At 37.5% G+C, this 13548-nt stretch overlaps 1 non-coding gene across 1 annotated transcript; it reads right to left on the bottom strand.

The window, feature by feature from the left end:
• Positions 1-1368: 1368 nt before the first annotated feature.
• Positions 1369-1442, bottom strand: TRNAS-AGA (transfer RNA serine (anticodon AGA)). Its single transcript has one exon. It is a non-coding gene; the product is annotated as a tRNA-Ser (tRNA).
• Between the last annotated feature and the right edge of the window lie 12106 nt (positions 1443-13548).

The following is a 13548-nucleotide window of genomic DNA, read 5'->3' as shown; positions in this document are numbered from 1 at the left end:
GAGTAATAAGAGGTCAGAGTGTGAACAAAACCAGCTCAGATGCGCCCTGATGGGCCACAGTCAGATCTTGGGATTTTACTCTGGAAGAAATGGGAGGCACTACAGAGTTATGAGAGGAGGGTGGGTCAAGCAGATCAGTTAGGAAGCTGTTGGAATAACCCAGGCAGGCACTGACAGTATTCTGTAGGAGCAGGAGGTGATCAGTGGTTAGATTCTGAACATATTTGAGAACCCAGCCCATAGAATTTCTGGTACATTGGATTTAGGGTATGAGGAGGAAAAGAAAGAGAAGTAAAGGATGATAACTTCAAAGTTCTGGGCCTGGACCACAAGAAGAAAGAGACTTCCATCAGGGGAGATGGAATAGATTCCTGAAGGGGGAGATCAGGAATTCAAGGCATCTTTAATATTTTATCTTTTATTTTTTGTTTTGAAATAATTTTAGTTTTTTTAAGTTGCAAAATTATTACAATTAGTTCATGTATAACCTTCACCCACCTTTCCCCGATGACAACATTTTACATAACCAAAATATAATTCTCAACCCCAGGAAATTCACATTGATACAATATTGTTAACTCTCCCAATCTAGGACAGGTCCTCATTCTTTCTTTGTCTTTCATGACCTTGACATTTTTTGAAGGATTCTAATCAGTTATTTTGTAAAATGTCCCTCAGTTTAAGTTGGTCTGATGTTTCCTGATAACTAAATTCAGGTTATGAATTTTTGGCAATACCACTGCAGAAGTGATGCTATGGCCAGTTAGACCATCATATCAAGGAGGTACATGATGTTAATAGGTCTCAATTACCAGTGACATACTTTGGACGTGGTCTCTGCAATGTAAAGTTACTATTTTTCCTATTGTTGCTAGAAAGTGTCTTGAGGGAAGATACTTTGAGAGTTGTAAGTCTCTTATTTCCCAGCATGTGTTTGCCCACCAATTTTAGCATCCCTGAATGATTCTTGTGGGCAACAATCATTACTGTGCAGTTTGACAAATGATAATGTTCCATTTCCATTATTCCTTCCACTTTTATTCTTAAATGAGCTGTCCCTTCTCAATTATTTATCTGTTCAATTATTAATTCATATTATTATGGATACACAGATATTCATTTTATTCTCTGGTTTATAATCCATTGCCAGAATTAATCTGTGCTCAAATTATCCCAGATTTGGCCACTGGCCTTCAGGGTTAGCTTCTGTGTTCTTTGGACATGTCTGCATTTTTTTTTTTTTTAGCACTTCCTTATTTTCTGGCACCACAGATGCTTTAGGCTCATCTTTTTTTTTTGGGGGGGGGAGCTTTTTTGTTTGTTTTATGGAGGGGAGGTAATTAGGTTTATTTATTTATTTATATTTGGAGGAGGTACTGGGGATTGAACCCAGGACCTCATGCATTCTAAGCATGCACTCTACCACTTGAGCTATAGCCTCCCCCCTTTAGGCTTATCTTGCACTTTCTCTGCTCTGTCCCTGGAATCCGCCAGTTTTCCAAGGAGCTGTGGTTCTTTTAGTGAGAAATTATATTTAGAAACTAAGATATGAGCACTAGGTGTGCTCATTGCTGTTAGCTGTCACTGCTCCAGCAGCTCAGTTTTAAACCTACTAAACTTGATATAACTTATCAGGCATCCAGTTGGATTGTTAACTTGGCAGTTAGAATTATGATTCTGAAGTTTAAGTGAGAAATTTAGGCTGAAGATACACATTTGGGAGTTATTGGCTACAGGTAACATATAAAGCCAAAATACTAGACGAAATTAGAATTAATATAAAAAGTGAAGAGGATCAAAGACTGAAGCTTGGGGCACGCCGATGTCAAGATGAGTGAGAAGAAGTAAAGAAAACTGAGAAGGACCAACCAGTGATGTAGGAAGAAAACGAAGAATGTTGTATCCCAGAAGCCAAATGCTAAAAGTATGTAATGAAGGAGGGAGTGATCAACTGTGTCAAATTATGCTGATAGGTCAAGTAAGATGAAGACCAAGAAGTCATCACTGAACTGAGCAACTTAGAAGGGAAGTTTTGGTGGAATGGACGGGATGAAAATTGAATGAAGTGGATTCAAGGAGGAAGAAAGGCAGAGAACTGGAGACAGGGCATATAGACCACTTAAGATTGCCTGCAAAGCGGAGCAGAGATATGGGACTTAGCAGCGGAAAAACTGGGATCAAAAGGAAGGAATTTTTTTAAGATAGGTGAAACAAGAGCATGATTATATGCGAAAGGAGAGCAATCACTTAGAGATGGGGAAATTGATGGTTCAGTACAGAGAGGGAGAAACTACTGAAGTAATATTGCTGAGAAAGAACGGTGACCATTTCCTAAGCATTATATCATAACACCTGAGATATGAATATTTGAGAATAGATAAAAGTTGTTCACCTAGTTTAAAAAATCAAATACATTTGGCTGATTTTTTTTTTAATTAAAGTATAGTCAGCTACAATGTGTCAATTTCTGGTGTACAGCACAATGTCCCAGTCATGCATATATATATATATTTATTTATTTTCATATTCTTTTTCATAAAAGGTTATAACAAGATGCTGAATATAGTTCCCTGTACTATACAGAATAAATTTGTTTTTTAATCTATTTTTTAATATAGTGGTTATCATTTGCAAATCTCAGACTCCCAAATTTATCCCTTCCCACCCCCTTTCCCCCAGTAACCATAAGATTGTTTGCTATGTCTGCAAATCTGGCTGATGTTATTTTTAAAAACACATTTAGAGAGATGTGACTTAAAAAACGAGAGCTTTCTAATAAGGCGTTAGCAGTGACCATCAAGAGTCAACTAAAATATACTGGAAACATATTTCACTAGCAAGTGTCAGAATGTGGTCACTGCCAGGAAGATGTGGAAACGGAAACTCCTTTTTTTCTTTTTTTAACCATAGGATACTCATGGTTTTTGGTTTAAAAAGAATCATTCATTAAAAGCTCTCTATTAGCCACATCTCTCATGGGCTTCTTTCTGAAATATTTCTTACGAGTGATAAATGGGCAGGGGAAATTCAGAGATTTGCAATTCCACTGAGAGAAAATCTGTTTGAGAGTGAGTGGTGGGAATGATAAGGACCGTGAAAGATTTTACGAGTCAGAAACTCGCTACCAGAGTATAGAATAACGCTTGCAGTAGCCGATTTCATGAGAATTTTCTCCCCGAAGCTACAGAGAACCAGGTTTAAGCTGCATCAGTCAGGAGGGGAGGAAGAAGAGGGAGTGTTCAGTTTGGGCTTATTTGGTCTATTTGGTGAATCTAAATTTCTCAAAGATCCCCTGGGGTGGCTGTCCATTCAGTAGGAGAGTAAAAGCAGAGATCAAAAGGCAAAGTAAACCAGGACAAAATAAAGAAAACAAGACTTTTTGTCATTTTCTTTATTGTGTTCTTGTAATTACCCTCTTTAATTTCTCAATAAATGATTTGTAAAGAGGCAGAAGAAATGTTTAGGAAAAAGACACTCGCTGAGCCACTACAGCATTTATTTTCAAAGCATACATTTAATTATGTTATGTATACATATGGGCAGAATTCATACGCTAAATGAATTTGCTCAAAGCAAAACTCTATTCCCTGAAGTTGACTTGTTCTGACATAATTATGATGTTTTATGAGACAAGTGACACATTTATTTAGTTGATTGTTGCTTGTATTGCCTAATGGAGGGAAACAATGGTGTGGTTACTCCAAAATAATCTAAAGTCATTTATATTTGACTTTGAAAAAAAAAGAGCTTGCTATTTGGCTATGAATGTGGGTATTTTTAAGATTCTAAGATTTTTTTTAAAAAACTTCAAATGGAGCAATGAAAACATACTGTGTAAAAACTTACTCAGATCATACATAGCCTAGCCCTGCATCTATTAAACTTGGAATAAGTCGATGCACCAGGAAGTTTCTCAGCTTCCCTATCACTTAGCAGCTATGTCAGATAGTCAGGTTTTCTTTATCCAGAAGAACCTTCTCTAATTTTATGTGGTCCAGGGGGCCATGGACTACTTCAGCCTCTACCAGTGGGCAAATGACTAAGACCAGATCAATCAGAACCTTGTAGTCCTCTGACCACAGTACTGGATTTTATGAGTACCTATAACCTGGGCAAGCCCCGTGGGCATATCCTATCCTCCCTGGCAGTAAGTTCATGGATGAGCATGTGGTAACAACTATCCCACGGTAACAACAGTCTGCAGCTGCCATTTTTACAAAACATGTCCGTGCCCTGCTGACTCTAATTGATCGATCTAGAATTGACCTCTGGCCCAAATTGGTCTAATCAGAGGTCTTTCCCTATGAATTTGAAACAGAGACAAAGAGAGTTCAGTATCAGTTTTGACATCTAGCAGAAGAGTTGTTTATCAGGGAGCTTCCATGTGACTGTGGGAGAAGAGAAAGCTGTTCTAAAGAGAGAAAATGAAAGAAGAAAGCAGCAGTCAGGCAGAGAGCAACAGAGATGAAAATGAAGAGAGAAGCCCCGAATCTCGTCCTTTAAGGGCCAGACTACATTCTTTTTTCTTTAAAGTTTATTTACTTAATTAATTTAATTATTTTGGTAGGGGAGAGGTAATTAGGTTTATTTAGCACTTATTTATTCTTAGAGGAGGTACTGGGAATTGAATCCATGACCTCATGCATGCTAAGTATGTGCTCTACCACTTGAGCTATACCGTCCCCCACCTTGACTACATTCTTGACCCTTAGTTCTCTGAAGGTACAAATGTGAATCCTCATGTTAATCTCCTTCTCTGAATTGGTTTCTCCAATTGATTTCTCATTGTCAGTCAAGAATCTTTACTGACTCTGCAGCCCCTGAAGGTAGTTGAATAATTCATGGATAGAGAAGGCAGATGGATGAATTAACCCAGGGTTCAGAATCGGCAGGACAGACAGAGTAGAAGGACAAGAGGGGAAGGAAATTGAAGGTACCAGTGAGAAAGACGCTGAAGTGGCTGAAAATGAGAGTCAAGTTGGATTGAGAAGAAAGAGAATCCAAAAAGGAAGAAATCCAACTAGAAGAAGGAGAAGAGCTGAAAGGCTACAGGGCTCGGTTAGATGAGTCTTTGCTTTGTGAGAGTCAGGAATTGTGGGGAAGGATGTGGTCTGAGAGTAGGTATCAAAGATAGAGGAGTCCCAAATTGTAACAAGGTCCAGGATGTGGCCAAGAGAGTTGGCTGCTGAGAGGGAAGTAAGAGTTGGAATAGAGATTAAGGGACACCAAGAAATGGAATGTATAATTCACCCAGAAAAGTGGCAGAAGTTAGGTGGAGAACGTGAACCAAGTGTCAAAGCCCTGGTGTATATGTGTTTGTTAGAAATACAGGCGATGACAGAATCAAAATTATACAGGAGATTTTAATTCTCCATTGTCAATAGGAGAGATTGAGTGGATGAAATATTGTATAAAAGATCCTGACATCTTCAAATATAGAATTAATTGATATTTATAATAAATTAAATGAGGTGCAGGAATTCTATTTATTGTGCTTACATAATGTTCTCTAGGCCATCAGTTGTGATAAAAACAGAAATTAATAACAAAAATACCCTAATTACATGAAAAATAATATAATTCTCCTAAATAATATACTTACCAAGGAGAAAGTTAAGAACACAGTAAAAATCTGTTTAAAAAATAATAAAGTACTTTTCAAAAACCTTGAAATGCAGGAAAACTCTTCTTAAAGGAAACATATGCTTGTAAATTATTTTATTGCTAATAGATAGTTAATTAAATAAACATTAAATTAAAGATCTTAGAAAAGGAAAATTTTAAATCCTGATGAAAAAGTACTAAAAGCATAATAAAGTAAATTAAAAATCAAAAGTACACTGGACAAATAAAATCAACAGCTGATTTTTTAAAAGCAACTACAAAAACAAATGAGACATAAGACAATAAAGAGAAAAAACACAATAATTAGAAACAAGAATACAGACATGGCAAGCAAACAAAAAGGGATACAAAATTATAAAGGAAAATAATATTATAAAAGACTTTTTGTAGGAATCAGGATATGTTTATAAAATTCATTTTTTTAAATATCCAAAAAACCTGAAAACAACGTGATGTCTATTTCAATTAGTAAATAGTTGAACTTTGGTACTTATATGTAACGGAATATTATTCATCAAGAAAAAAATGAATGAACTCCTTAACACACACAAATACGCTGCATGAAAAGAGACTTAAATAGCTCCATACTACATGATTCTATTTGTATGACATTCTGGAAATGGTGAAACAATATGGACAGAAAACAGATCATCAACTGACAGGAATTGTGGGTAAAGGAAGGGTTGACTATAAAGGGCAAAAAGGAACATTTTAAGGTGTTAAAAATGTTCCGTATCTTAATAATAGTGGTTGTTACACAATTCTGTGCATTTGTCAAAACTCTTAGCATTGTACACTAAAAATGGTGAATTTTATTGTATGCCTATTACACCTCAATAAAATTTTTGATTTGGATTTAAAATATATATATATAAACAATGAAATATTAAAGAACAGTGCTAAAAAGAACAGGTAAAAAGTGCTTTTATAAGAAAATATTCCATGGACTAAAAATTAAAATAATGTGTCAACAGTATGAAAACAGAAATCTAGATCAAAAGAAAAAATTAAAGAAACCAGGCATAGACTTAAACACAGGTAATAGATTACTACTCCCTTTCCTTTCATTTTTTTTTCCTTCCCTTCTCTGGTCTTCCCTCCCTTACCCTGCCCTTCCTGAACAATTCAGTGAAAAAGCTATCAGACCATGGGAATGCAAATTGGTAGAGCCACTCTTGGAAGAGCTTGGTGGTTTCTTTAAAAAATAAACATGCTCTTATCATATGACCCATCAGTTGCATTCCTGGACATTAATCCCCGAGAAATGAAGACCTATGTTAACAAAAACAACAACAACAAGAAAACCCCAAACATGTCCACAACTGTTTACAGCAGCTTTATCTGTAATGCCCCACCATGGAAATAACCAACATGTCCTTCAATAGGACAATGGTTAAAAAACATTGGTTCATCCACACTGTGGCTACTACTCAGCAGAGGGTGACCCAGCTTAGGATGTGAGAGTCAGAGTTGGATGGAGAGGATATCCCTATAGGGGATAGATCAGCACCAGCCTGGCACCAAGTATCAGAGCCCAGACCGAATAAGAATAGTGTCTGCCAAGGACAGGGGTGGGTGACAGATTCCAAGTGGGGTGAGGAGGGTGTCTATGACTGGGGAAGAGGCATGGTGGCCACATGGGAGACTGGTTACAAATAGAAGGATCAAGCAAATATATTGAGGATAATGGAAGCTAAGTTTCTCACTGTCAAGTAACAGAATTAGAAATAGTAAAAGAGAGAAAATAAGAATGACCCCTGTGGCACTGGATTTGAATTAGAGATGTCAGTGTGAACTCATTTTTAATGGATACAGGTAGATAATAGAAGTAAATATAAATGGAACAGTGTGTGTATGTATGTGTGAATTATATAATATGTGTGTGGGAAGTGATATGTGTGTATGTATGTGTGCACACGCTGACCAGATCTTAAGTAAAACAGGATGTTTAATCTTAGGATGGATCACTCTACGCAAATATGGATTTAGAGCTTGAAATAATTTCACCCACTCCATGCCTTGACGCTGTCATTCACCTTGACCTTCTTTTTATTCTCAGACTCTGTCATTAGTTCCAGGCCAATTTCCAGACTCAAATCCAGAGGAGAAAAGAAAAATTAATACTTTCACTCAACAATCTCAAAAAAAAAGAAAGAAAGAAAGAAAAAGAAACTGAATATAGTTCCCTGTGCTATACAGTAGGTTCTTGTTGTTTATCTACTTTATATATAGTCATGTGTATGTATTAATCCCAAACTCTTAATCTATCTAGTTCTAGTTGCTTTGGAACAGGGATACTTATGGGTGATTTATTTTCAGATGGTTTTCTTCTCATTCTTCCCTTGACATCGTTAGTAAAGTCCCTCTTATTCACTCTTGTTTTTATGAATTCTTAAAGGAGATGAGGACAAGGGTACAACCATTATCTAAGTCCTGACAAATGATACTGATAATTATCTTGATTATTCTTCATAATGACAATAAAAGTGGTGCCTTCTTTTCCCCACGTGGGTGCTAATGGAGTGGCTTTCCTCCTGCAGGACAGATTTCTTTTCCCCTGTTTCATGGCAGGACGTGGTTCAGGGCCCCCAGTTATGAGAGGCAATTTCTCCGTTTGAATCCCACATGAGCAGGGAAGTTCTTTCTGAGATAGAGACGTGTAGGCTGAAGCCTAGAATTAGAAGAAGCCAAAGGAGAGAGAGAGTATGAGGAAGCAAGGGTAAAAAAATTCCAGGCCAAGAGAACTGCAAATTCAAACACTCTGAGGTGGGGAAAAGGGCCAATGAAACAGCAATGCGTGAATGGGGAGAGACTGGCCGGGGAGGAGGCAGGCAGGGACCAGCGAGGCTAGCCCTCCTACATCGTGAACCACCAAGAGAGGTTTATTGGCCTCAAGGAACTTGTCAGGGGATACAGTTGTCAAATTTCCTGATGCTTAAGATTGACTAAAGGTTGGTTGACAGATTCAATATTAATAAAGGATTGCCTTAAGGGGATGGAGTGAGTGCTTGTCTCTAAAAATCTATCTGTGGGTTAAGTCAGATGAGCTGAGCGCTAGACTGCCCTTCTGAAAGGTTCTGTGAGTTAATGACCCAAGACCAGGTTAAAGACCTGTGGCAGCCAGTGTCCAAGATGACCCCACTAAGGCTCATCTTTGTATATTCCCCTCTCGCACCGAATCTGGCTGAGCTGTGTAATTGCTGGGATATTGAGGAAATGACAGTGTGTGATTTCTGAGGCTAGGACATCAAAAACTACGTAGCTTCCATCGTTTTCTTTCTTGGATCATTCACCCCAGGGAAGTCAGTGGCCGTGTGATGAGGACACTCAAGCAGACCCATGAAGAGGTCCACCTGGGAAGGAACTGAGGCCTCTTGCCAAAAGCCAGCGCCCACATACAGATCATGAGTGAGTCGGCTTGCAGTGAACCCTCTGGTCCCAGGTCCATCTTCAGATGACCATCACACTGGCTGATGCCTTGACTGCAGTCTCACGAGACATCTCAAGTTAGGACCACCTGACAGAGCTGCTCCCCAATTCCTGACCTACAGAAACTGTATGAGACAATAAATGTTTATTGTTTTGAGCCAATAGGTTTTGGTATTTTTGTTATATAGCAATAGATTAAAGCAGATGTTAAAAGAAACAACATTAATAAACTATTTGCTACAATAACAGTAACACTGTTTGTTAAGGACATTGTCTGTGAGTTTTGGCAAGTTACTTAACCTGACTACACCTCCAGTTTCTTCATTTTTCAAAGGGGACTAATTAATAGTATCCATTTTTCAGAATGTCTAGAACATTAACTGGAATAATAGATGTAGACATTTTAAAGGATAAAATGGAATCAGAGACACAGTAGAAACTCATTAGATGTCACCCATCTTTATTATTATTTGCTGTTATTGTAATGACTCTTATTTTTTTAAGTTTAATTTTAACCAAATCTGTTTCTCCTCCTGTTTTTCAAAATGAATTAGTAACACAATGATCCTGACAGTCAAAATGCCAGAAACCTGGGAATTATCCTTGACCGATTCTATTCTCACTCTTTACGCCCAGCCAGTCATTGCGTTCTAATGATTATGTCTCCTAAGCCCTTTCAGACGATTTTCTTTATTCCTACTCCTACTGTCTGAGTTCAGGCCTCCATCAACTACCATCTGGACTATTAAATAGTCTCCTAAATTGTTTCCTGCCTCTAATCTTATTCCGCTTGAAACTGCTTTTCACGCTGCAGCCTGTGAGCTGTCGACAATACGAATATGATAAAGCCAATCCCCGGTGAAACCTTGCGCTGGCCCTCTGACAGCCATATGAAGTCCCGTCTCCTTAGCATGACCAACAAGGCCTGTCAGGACCTGGCTACCGCCTGCCTCTCCCCTTATGAACAGAGGGGAAACAAATGTTCATTCTCTTATTTGTTGCCCTTGGTGCCTGTCCTTCAAAGCATTGATTTTCCTCAGATAGCTGGTGATTCTTGCTCTGTTTTATTTTTATTTCTTTCTTATTAATATTTGCTGTGTGGGCCTAGGTAAAACATCTTACTTGCACACTCAAATGGGACTCTCTGGTTACCCCTCAATGTGTTCAAGTTTTGATCACAGAAAACTATTTCTGATGATGGCAGGTGAGCACTGGGTCATGTGGCAACAGGAGCATTCACACTCTGAGATTTGGGCATAAAAGACTGCACAAAAATAGTTGATTAAAGAATACGCAGGTGACTTTTCCACTCAGGATAGGCACTCAGTCCCGGCACAGCAGGATCTGCCTCCCTGAACACCTGCTGTCATAGAATGCTCACACTGCTCAAGCCCCAGAGAAACACCTTGCCTCTGTCCATGACCTTGAAACAAAAACAGGCAATCCTGTCCAAATGCCCTGAGTATTTGTGAGTTGTGCCCTATCGATTTCAGAAATGGGTATTGTTTCAGCAGAGAGGATTTGAGAAGCAGAAACGCTAAAGAAAGAGAAAATACAAATTAATTATTGTGACAAATCCTTCCTCTCAAGATGAATGCAGCAGATTCTTGCATAATGAAAGATTATTCTCTGAGAGCTAGAATTTTCTTGCTGGCCTTTGTAAATCTGTAGCTTCTCTTAAATTAGCTCAATATTTGAAACAATCATACATGACAGGTGAATACAATTTCCCAGTATTAATTCCTATTACTCTTAAATTTGCATACAGTAAATAATTCACATTACTCTTAAATTTGCATATAGATACACAATTAGCCATAATAAGCATGTAGTATGATACTAATTCTTTCTATTGGCAACCAGATGGACAATGAAAACTAAATATGTGACTATCTTTGAGTGTATTTTATTTAACAATTAATAACATTTAAATATAATTTTTAAAAATGAAATTTAAACTTCAGCTTTAAAAATAATTTAACTTGAAAATTCAACGTTCATTAACTTTAATTTGTAGTTTGTAATTCAATTTTAATAATTTTAAATATTTTAGAAAAAAAGGACATGTTTGAAAACTTACATGAAAACTCATTTTCACATTTAATTTACACATTTTAATAAAAATAATGGAAACTTTGCATATTTTCAAGATAATTACATTTTCTTTTTAACCCCTCAGATAATTACTGTCAATAAAACACTAATTACATGAAAATCTTGATTATAACAATGTAGTTAGTTTGCTGAAATGGTCAAGAAAAAGAATGTTATGGAATAAGTATATAGTCATTTATGAATTACAGATTTTTTTTACACAGCTAAGCCCATGACTGGCCCATCAACTGAATAGCGAGACAGTTGCAACACTAATTAAAGTCAGACACCTTTGGTATTTTGCAAAACCATGGCTTTGCATACTTCAAAAAGTTTTGTTATAAAGGAGTGTTTGTCAAAGTAGAAAGATAAAATATACATAATGTATATGCATGTAGTATGTATTTGTTTGTATACAAAGAGAGAGAGAGAGATTGAGCGTAATTTGTGGCTTTAGAGACACCTTACTCTTACCTGGGGCCCTCTACCTATGTTTTGAAACACAATTCTCTCTTTAGAGAGTAATGCTCATGATTTTAATTTGGAATCTTTCACCCTCCATAGTCTTGGCCAAAGTCTAGAGTTACCTCTGGGCGCCTTCTTGCTTTGCTCTCTGACCCAAATATCCATGATTTTCTAATTCTAACTCTAAGCCTCACCATGCTTAGAAAAAACATTCGCAGTCCTTTATTCTGGGAGCAAACTGTTGGCTAGCACATGGGGAGGGGAGCGCGATCCAACAGAACCTGATGTCCCAAGTCAGACATTTGATAATTGTCATTATGATGTGTCCAGGCTCTTTTCTTTTCTACTTATTGACAACGAACTTGAGGTTTCCTTAGGAAAATCCATTCTTACCCTTGAAATATCACCGAAGTGGCTTTCTCCAGTTAGTGTTTTGCCTACAGTTTCTCCACTTGTTTGCTTTGCTCATGAGATGCTATAAATGTTCTATTTTTTCCAGGAATTCCTCAACTCTTTTATCTGCTGCCTGCAGCCCTTCTAGATTTCTAGTGTCACTATGAATTACTGTTTTTAAAATATCTTTCTTGACATTCCAATAGGCATATGCACAGGATGGGAAGTTATTGTGTTTAATGTATCATTTGAATCCCTATACATTTACTGACATTTTAAATCTCATTGCCTGTGCTGGTGAGCTTTGGTGATACCAAATGCTTGCCATCTCTGCTCATACCCTGCTGTGTCACGCTTCTGTGTCTTTAGTCATGATGTTTTCTCTTTCTCACTCAAATACTCTTTCCCAGTTTCTTCCCCTGGTGAACTCTTACTTTACCTTCAAAACTCAACCCAAGCTCCTTTCTCCAGAAAAGAACTAACCAAGTAGGTAAATAAATAAATATACAAAATTTAAGATTTCTGAGACATTCTAGTTTGAGTTAAGCTCCTCCCTTCTCTAACACCTGTATACAGTCTATCTCTTAGGTTGCCAGATAAAATATTTGGGAAACACTTATACGAAAATGTGTTCATTGTTTATCTGAAATTCAAATTTCACCAGGCATCCTGCTTTTGTTTTTGTTTTCTAAATCTGGCAACACTAAATATCCTCTCACTTACTATACTATATAGACTTTATCTGCTTACGTGTGTACCTCTCCCTTGGGTACTGAAAGTTCCTTGCAGGAAGGAACAATGTCTATTTTTTTTTTTCAGTTGGGTGTTGGGGTGGGGGGAGATGGGGACCACATCTTTTTTATCTCTGGATCCCTAGAGGCTGACAAATTGCCTGACACACTAGGTTATCATATTAGTTAAGATCTTTTGGTTGCAAGTAACAGACACAAACTCAAGCCTAAATAAGCAATGAAGAATTTATTATGAGAATTTCAGGGCCAGGGTGCTGCTGGCTTCAGGAAGCATGTGGAACTCATTGCTCTTGCTTTGTCTCTTATCTCTGTTTCTCTTAACTCCTGCAGTTCCTTCTTTAATTGCCATGGCTTCCTCTGCTACTCACTTCTTGTGGAACATGACTACAGCTCCTCCGCTCAAGAAATACACACTAGTTTCTCTTAATCCCCAATTCCAGTTCCTGAGAAAGAAACTATGTTCACCCAGTTGAGTCGAGGAAATGAGGGTCATGTAATACTAATCAGAGGACCCACCTGTGACACTATGGTTTGATAGTGGAGAAGGGAAGCAGACAGGATTTCTAATACATAGATGCTACATCAGTTGGAGTTCTCCATAAAACAAAACCCATAGAATGTGTATGGATCTTTTTTAAAAGTGTCATCGTATGCTCTGATTCCCACATCCCTTCCATTCTGGCACTCCTGTTTGGAGTTTCAAAAGAAACTCAGTACATATCATCACCCTCTTACCATTCAAAGCATAATGAAAGCCAAGTGCTTAATACTGCAATATGTTGTCAAAACA

The sequence above is a fragment of the Camelus bactrianus genome, chromosome 20 (assembly GCF_048773025.1).
Source record: "Camelus bactrianus isolate YW-2024 breed Bactrian camel chromosome 20, ASM4877302v1, whole genome shotgun sequence".
NCBI classification, from domain to species: Eukaryota; Metazoa; Chordata; class Mammalia; order Artiodactyla; family Camelidae; genus Camelus; species Camelus bactrianus.
The sequence above is the reverse complement of the archived record's forward strand: the minus strand, read 5'-3'. Positions and strand labels throughout refer to the sequence as shown.